The sequence below is a fragment of the Alligator sinensis genome, unplaced genomic scaffold (assembly GCF_000455745.1).
Source record: "Alligator sinensis unplaced genomic scaffold, ASM45574v1 scaffold537_1, whole genome shotgun sequence".
NCBI classification, from domain to species: Eukaryota; Metazoa; Chordata; order Crocodylia; family Alligatoridae; genus Alligator; species Alligator sinensis.
In genome coordinates, this window is record NW_005842734.1 from 704,758 (window position 1) to 713,441 (window position 8,684).

At 47.2% G+C, this 8,684-nt stretch overlaps 1 pseudogene; it reads right to left on the reverse strand.

Annotated features, from left to right (window-relative positions):
• The window catches only part of LOC112547874, a 10,067-nt pseudogene extending 2,405 nt beyond the window's left edge, over positions 1-7,662 (reverse strand).
• Positions 7,663-8,684: the final 1,022 nt, after the last annotated feature.

Below are 8,684 nucleotides of genomic sequence, written 5' to 3' on the forward strand. Positions count from 1 at the left end.
CCCGTAGCCTCTCCTCGTAGGGCCTGCCCTGCTGCCCCCTGATCATGAGGGTGGCCCTCCTTGGACCCTCTCCATATTGTCCACATCCCTCTTGAAGTGCGTTGCCCAGAACTGGATGCAGTACTCCAACTGTGGCTTGACCAGTGTCGCATAGAGGGGGAGGATCACCCCCTTGGACCTGCTTGAGATGCATCTGTCGATGCATGACAAGGTACGCTTGGCCTTCCTGACCGCATCCCCACACTGTTTGGCCCATGTTCATCTTGGAGTCTATAATGACTCCAAGATCCTTTTCTGCCTCTGCACTGATGAGAAGGGAGTTCCCCAGCCTGTAGGTATGCTGCTGGTTCTTCCTCCCCAGGTGCAGCACCTTGTACTTGTCAGTGTGTAAACTCATCCTGTTCTCATCCGCCCACCCCTGTAACCTGTCTAGGTCTGATTGCAGCCTATTCCTCCCTTCTAGCGTGCCCATTTCTCCCCACATCTTAGTGTCATCTGCGAATTTGAACAGGGTGCTTTTTACCCAAGTCACTGATGAAGATGTTGAACAGTGCGGGCCTGAGGACCGAGCCCTGGGGGACCCCACTGCCCACATCCCTCCAGGTCGAAAATGACCCATCCACTACCACTCTCTGGGTGCGGCCCTCCAGCCAACTAGTGACCCATCTGACTGTGTAGGTGTCGATGCCACAGTCTCCTAGGTTTTAATGAGAATGGGGTGAGAGACAGTGTTGAAGGCCTTCCTAAAGTCCAGAAAGACTACGTCCACTGCTACACCTGCATCTAAGGATTTTGTGACCTGGTCATAGAAGGCAACCAGTTTTGTCTGACAGGACCTGCCTCGAATGAACCCATGTTCCTTGCCCCTAAGCTTAAGCTTCCCTGCTGGTTCCTCGTGGACATGCGCCAGGATAATTCTCTCAAAAAGCTTACCCAGGATGGCAGGTAGGAGCTGACCCTGAACCAACAGTAATAATGGCTATGGCAACATCGCAGGAGACAGTGACTGTGGCTGTGACACTGATGGCAACAGTGGAGGCACTTGCATCCCTTCCTGGTGGGAGAGGGGAAGGGGAAGAAAAAATGGAGGGACCTGCAGGAATCAACGATGCTCACTTGTGAGTATAAGTGCCACAGCCGAGCTTCTCTCTGGTACTGGGAAATTGGAGATGATGAGTCTGGAAATCAAACTGTGCTTCAGAAGATACTGAAAGTCTGCCCATCAGACCTAAACTGCTTCATTTCTATATCTCTGGGACTAGACTAGGATCTGAGTTTTAGGAGCCAAAAAGGCTGTCAGAAATTTCTAGGCAGCTTTCAAGATGCCATGGGTAACCCAGTACTGATGTACACTGTTTTTAGTGTGGCGCCAAATAATAGAGAGAGAATGGTAGAAATTAATATACATTCACTGAAACAGACTTATGAATATAGGTAAAGATGCACTCTGAGGAAATAAGAAAGATTAGTAAAATAGGGGCTAAAAACAGGATATGGACAGGCACTTGAATGGCCCAAAGCCCTTCAAAAGCAGACCCCACAACCCCTCAAGTCCCGAAGGAGTATACAATCTCCTCACATTGGTAGAAGCGGGTGCTAACTGCAGTGTTACATATTACTATGGAAAGCCAAAATTTTGTCCTAAATGTGGCAAAGAGGGACACCTAGCAGCAGCCCACATTTGGCTAATTTGTTCAATGTGCAGGTAAGTGGGGCACATGGCAAAGCAAAGGGAAGGTTTATGGCAATATAATCCCTGTGGAGAGAAAGATACCTCTTTAAGATACTTTTGAACCACAAAATAAAAAGGAAAGGGAAAAACAATCAGGAACATCGAGTGAAGATCCCTTGGGAGATCTCCTACAGGAAATGGCCCACAGAGTAGGGTTAACGTAAGAGGAGGAGGAGGAAGGAAAGAAAATGGAAAGAAAACAATCTGTTCTCCCAGCCTGTCTTGCTGACTCCCTGACCCACCATGATCCTGGTTCCCAGCCAGACTCCTGTTCTCTGACAGCCAGCTCCCGGCCTGTAGTAATCCCCAATATCCCAATCCCATAAGCTAGAAGTGCTGCTCCAGGCCTCCTGGCTAGTCACTCTGGCTAGATCCCTGCTTACTGATCCTGACCCCTGGTCTCATTTTTCAAAACTACCAACATCTGGGCACATTAGAGCCCTCAGTCTCCTGACTCCCCTGCTCCTGACCCATGACAACTGCAGTCCTTTGCTCCCTGACCTGTCTGTTCCTGATCCCCTGGGTTGTGACCCTGACCGCTTACTTCCTGGCTGTACCCCTGACAGAAGAAGGTGTTTGTAGGATTTTCAGGGGAGTCACCTGCACAAACAACACTGACGTCTTCTGCTATGCCAGCCTGCATTGCCTCAGACAGGGAGGCTCAGACTTGGCAGGGTGATGGGCTTTCTCAGCAGCTCCACACTGCAGCTGCCTGCACACCACGCTGGCATCATTCATGTCCCACTGATCATCCAGGACTCTGCTCCATGTTCCACCGAGGGAAATCTCGACTCGCCCATCGCACCGGCTCTCTCCATTCAACAGTATAAGCGATTCAGAGAGACCTGGCCTCAGGAGAGAGAGAAAATGCATTGAATATCACTTTCTACATTCCATTACATAAAATGCAGAATGTATGCATGAAATTTCACTGGTTATCAAATACTCAGAGAGCTACAGTGATAAGAAGAACAACTGCTGTTACGAGGATTACAGGAGAATCCTTCATTAGAATTTTTATACTCAAGACTAGAGCCCTGGCAGAGAGTTGTTAGCCAGGACCTCCGATTAAGTGCGTTCCTTGAGGCCAAGGAACAAAACAGGACTTTTGCTTGTCAGCCATCAGAGCTCTCTTGGCAGCGAGTGTGGAAAGATCAGACCCTATACCTGAAGTAGCTCTGCTGGCAAAACCCCTGGTATGGATGCAGCTTCTGCTTTCTCCTTGCAGAGCTCCTGTTGTCAGGGGTGAGGGTGTAGCCCCAGCAAAAGGAAACCCCCTGCCACCAGATGGCCAAGGCAACTTTGCGGTGATGCCCTAATTAAAGTAGAAGCAGTCCCAGCTCTCCCTGCCATTATATAAGCATAGCCTGAGGAAGGTAGAGAGAAGATACCATAGCTTTGACTTCTGCTGGGAGACATCCCAACAGGTGATTGAAGGTGCTGATTGAAGGTGTCTCGGTGTCTAAGAATATGCTTCACTCCTCTGCATCTGCTGCCAGAAATTCTAGCAGCAAACAGTAGCTATGGCCACCAAGATGCTAAAGGATATGTTCACCTGCATGCTTCTGGTAGCTCTGGGCAGCTCCAGTCAGCTGCCGTGTGCCACATTACGAAGTATAACTTAAGATACCACCTGCTGAATGAACCATGGCAACTGCCTGAAGGAGTGAGGGTGTCTTGACTCTCATCGGGCTACTGGGTGGCAGCAGAAATTTTCAGTGAAGATAGAGTAATTCTTATGGCAGAGAGGAAGGTTCTTCTGCTACTAAAGGGCTATGCATCGGCTTTGCCCCATTCACTACAGTCCTTGCCTTCTATGCAGAGAATACAGAAGTGGTCTCACAGAGGAGGGTGATGCTAGTGGCCAAGACAACAAAGCTCTGACATAGGAGTAGTGATCATATGGTCAAATATAAACAATGAATGACAAGAACTACACAACACATTATATTCTGGAACAGTAAGCAATCCCTGTAGACTATGTCTCTCTCTGAGTAACTGAACTGGCTAACTATTTCACTGAGAAACCTTGCCCCAATTACCAAATCATCTAAATTAGGGCGCATCTCTAAGTAATAACTATCACTGTAATAGGCTCTTGCTCCATTGCACTAAGAAAGTATAACAGAAGTGACTATATAAAAGCAGTGACTATATATATAAAAGCAGTGTCCTCTTAGATATTCCTCCACTATGAAGCAGGTGAGGGAAGTGGAAAATGGTTGAGTGGAAAATTCTTGTACCAGTGTTTTTTGGGGCCAGACTCATTGTTTTCTTTGCTCACCTGAGCAAATCACACTGACATCACGGTCATGGAAACACTGAGAGACTCCCAGGGCAGTAACCGGGCAGTGCCATAAATGGGGTTCAGTCCCATTACAGTGGAATGTGTCTCTCCAGACGGGCCCCGTTCCTCTCCCAAAATGCCCTCCTCCTGGAGCTGACACTGCAAATCCACAATCAAGCTGACGACAGAGAACGTTGGCATCTGACAAATCCCAGCGCGAGTCACACACGGTGCCCCAGGCACCGAGCACCTGGATCCCCCAGAGCCCTGTGTGCTGCCGTTCACCAGCCTGAACCCTGTGAACCCTGAGGAGAAGAGAAGATGGACAGTGATTAGAGAGGAGCACAACAGTCCGTTTCTCATTTTATACTGAATAGTCAAAGAATGGGAAATCAGAAAGTGACAACCCCTTTCTGATTATCTTGGCTTTTCAGGGATTTTACCAGAAATGGATTCCAATCCTGCTGTCCTTCCTTCCAACAAAGGAATATTTCTTCGTTGCTCTACCCAAGCCCAAAATTCATATCAATGCTGTCTTGGTGTTGTGTATGTAGGTTTGAAAGGGTGAGCCTTTGTTGGGAAGGACAGCTTATAAAGAAAGAAAGAAAGAAACACATAAATAAATTCTAATAAAATAAAAGCTTTGTCTGTGTCTCTTTGTGTCCATAACGCTCTGAGCCAACTGCACATGCGCTGCCCAGAGGGCAGGTACTGATTGGCTGGCCCAGGGGGCCTGGGCACAACTGTGTGCCAGGGCTCAGGGAAGCGAGCGGATGTGGTCAAAGTTCAGGGAGCCACCGCAATGCACTTTCCCTTGACAGCAGCCAGCCTGGAGGGGAGCAGAAAGTATGTAGAGGAGCAGGGAGTGGGGGGTCACGGCAGGCACCACCACCACTGGAAGGGCCATGAGGGACTGGGGCTGGGGCTGGGGCTATGCTGGTGTTCCTGACAAGGGCGAGGGCTGCATTCAGCCCGGCCCAGGTCCTGGGACAATGGGAGTCCAGCAGCTCCTGTAGGGCCATGGCAGGGCAGGTCCTGCTGCTATTCACACTGGGCAGAGCTGACAGAGGGGAGCATGTTTATCCCCGCCCACCCCAAGCCCGAGCTCCCCCACACTGTGTCCCTGCATGAACCACTGGGCTCTGATTGCCCCCAGCCCGGCCCGGGACACTGGCCAGGCCGGGCCATAGGATACCCGGAGCATGTGGGATGGGATGGGATACGTGTGGCATGTGGCTGGGAGCATGCATGTGCCTGGTGTGTTGCTGGGTGTGTGCATGGGTGAAATGTGTGGCTAAGTGGGTGTGGCATGTGGCTGGGTGGGTGGATATTGCTGGGTTGGTGTGTGGTGGGTGACAGGGTGTGGTGGGTGGTATACAGCTGGGTGTGTGAGGGAGGTGGCTGTGTGGGTGGGTGTGGTATGTCGCTGGGTGGATGTGGTGTGTGTGGCAGGTGTGTGGAAGGTGATGTGTGGCCTGGTGTGTGTCCAGGGTGTTGTGGGGGGGAGGGCGCGTCATGGGCCAAACAAAGAGAAGGGTGGGGGGAGGTTGCGCGCAGCCAGACACAGACCGGCAGCGGAACAGGGTGGTGGGTGGTGGCACTCCGTCCCCGTCACCCACCCATGATTCATAATGGACATTGCCTAGTAAATAAATAAATGGCTTCCTGAAAATGCCAGGGGTTGGATTCAGTGTCTCAGGAGGTCTGTTTTGGTACTACATTTCTATATTCCTATTTTTTAGATACCACACTAAATTCTTACGTGAACATATGAGGCCAATATCATTTGCATGTGAGCCTGTCTGATTCATGGGTGGTGCTCGGGGGCAGTAAGCAAGATGAGACTCATTTCCCACACACTGAAACTTTTCAGTCCAGATTGGCCCTTGTCCTTCTCCAAAGTGAGCTCCTTCTGTGATGGATACAACTGCTCCACATTGTAGCTCATTACAAATCACACTGGCAGCTTTAGGATCAAGGTGGGAATCACTGACAGTAGCCCAAGTGTGTCCAAGTCTTATCACCAGACGTCCTGAGCAGGCATTGTCACCTTCAATCAGCCGGGGCTGTGTATCACCTAGAGTCAATCAATCCATCAATGAATGGAACAATGAAACTCTTTGCCCTCTATTTCAGCTTTTAGTAAATGCAGATAATTTTTTCAAAACGTTTGCATCCAAAATTGTTTTAAAAATAGGGAATTAAGTGTCCATAAACACATTAATTAATTTTCTACTTCTCAATTATTTAATTTTTAACCAATCATGAGGGATAGGGCACATGACAATTTTATTAAATACTTTTTCTGATTAATTATTCTGATATTGCGTATTACACTGTTACTAATTGTTAACAAAAGTTTTGTGGTTTCCACTTTCAGTTGAACAGGCAACAGCTTTAAATAATCCTAACACTTATACTCAAGAAAGAATACAGTAAGTAAGGCAGAAGAAGGAATAAGAAAAGCAAAGAGAGGAAGAAAGACAAGTTGTACAAGCTACAAACTGAAAGCTAAGGATCTGTTCTTTCACCCTCTTGCAATGTGAATGATTTGTACTTGTGAAAAGTTATGCACCCCCTCATTGCCAATTCTGTTAGCAATGTGAGCAAAAGAGTTATGGTTTGGAAACACTTCATATTCATGTTGCACAGCTGAAAAAAACTACAGAAGGATCCAAGGAAAGAAAAATTCAGTCTTGGTATTGGGAGGAACGTGCCAACAGCCAGAGTGATTGTGGAGATGAATACCTAGATTGGGAGGTAACCGTAACACCATTAGATGAGTTATTTGAGTTCAGAAAAAGCTCTTGGGAGAAAAAGAACATCAGTTTGTTGTAGATGCACCAAGTGACTCTCTACTACTACTGCATTGCTTAGTAACCTGCTTTCTCGAGTTCCCCAAGACAGCAATGAGGAAAGCATGCATCAGATTCATGCATTATCAATGTAACACAATTATACAATATTCCAGTACAGATTCTCTGACACTACATCCTGGGAGCATCTACATGTCATGCTACATCACCACAGTGATGCACTGTCATTACAGTGACATGCTACACCAATATAGCAACGACGTGCATCTACATGTCACTGGCAACTGCTTAGCCATAGCTGCACACTCCCACATTTTAGTGCACCATAAAGGCAAAGTACCTGCTAAACCTCACCATGCACCAAGCTCATGGCACAGTGCAGGTGTTTACTATGCCATAGGGCAACATGTAGATGTGTCCATAATACTATTTAGGTGCTCATACAATAGGTTTTTAAATGCAAACAATGTTTCTGATTTGAAATGGAGTAAAAACCTATAAACAGTAAATAGTAAATATGGCATCGGGAGAAGTGGGCTTAGGCTAATCAAGGGATTCTAAAGACTTGGATGTCCTCATTCTCAGTGAGCATAACAGTTATAGGAGTTGAGGATATTTACCCACATTCCTGTTGTTTCAGAAGGATGAGACACGTTCTTTTTTCAGTCCCTTTTCTTCCATGGCAATTTCCTGACAGGAGGAAGGATGGCTAATTCCTTACCTGAGCATGTGACTCCAGTATAGAAAGAAGGTGGGCATGTTGACTTCAGAGCGTAGGAAGTTCCCTTACATTCCGCGCCTGTTGTCTCATTACCATGACAAAGCATTGCTGGAACTATGTACGGTCTGGAATCCTCCACAAAATGGCTGGCGTTGTGGAAACTCACTGCTGATCCACACCCAAGTTCTCTGCAAATTACTGCAAGCCCTTTTATAGATGCAACAGGATAACATATTTTCATCAAGTAATCACCAAGTTTTGCTTCCACTCTGCCAGCACATGGACTGCTACCATTGAGAAGCTTCACTCCACTGTATACACCTTCAATTAGAGAAGCAGGACAGAATTACAGAAGAGCACATTGAGTCATATCCCCTAGCTATTCTAACCCAAGCTCATTAAACAGTAGTTGCCAAACAGAGTTTTAGGCAAATATCAGTGGCGTATGGCTTTTGTCATTCATTTCTAAATCAGTCTCCTGTATTTTTTAGTGTATTCATTATGTTTAATTTAGTTCTGCTAATTTACTCAGTTACTTTTGTCTGCTTCCTGTGGCAATATGAAGTAAGCACAGGATCTGGAACCAGCGGTCTCTAATGCTTTGCACAGCTCAAAACTGAAGTTGCGAGAAGGGACAGGTTCTCTCCCCTCTTTGTTTCATCAGTCATGGAAGCTTGAACTGTGCATTCAGGGCCAGCCAGGTGTCTGCTCCTATGAAACTAGTCTCTGCTATTGCTGCCAGCTACCTTAACAGTAGAAACACATTTTCACAGCTATCTGGGTTACAAGTAAGTCAGAGAATGAGATGACCTTTTCATACATTTCATGCACCACACAGTCACCAAGGACACTTGCAAATTTTTGGCTGAGCCACTATATCTTGTTTTTAATATTCAATTGAGCAAAACAGATGGAGAACAGAGCAGAAATTCCTACCCCACTGGGACAATGGTCCAGGTTAGGACCCACAGCCCTTTCCATTACAAAGCAACAGCCACCTCACTGTAGCATCTCTTCCTCATGGCCCATGCATCTCTTTCTATTGGCTGCACAGATTCAAGAGGTGGGCTGGAGAGGCCTAATCTACTCTCCCTGCTCCTCACATCTGGATCTGGAGTATATTCAAGG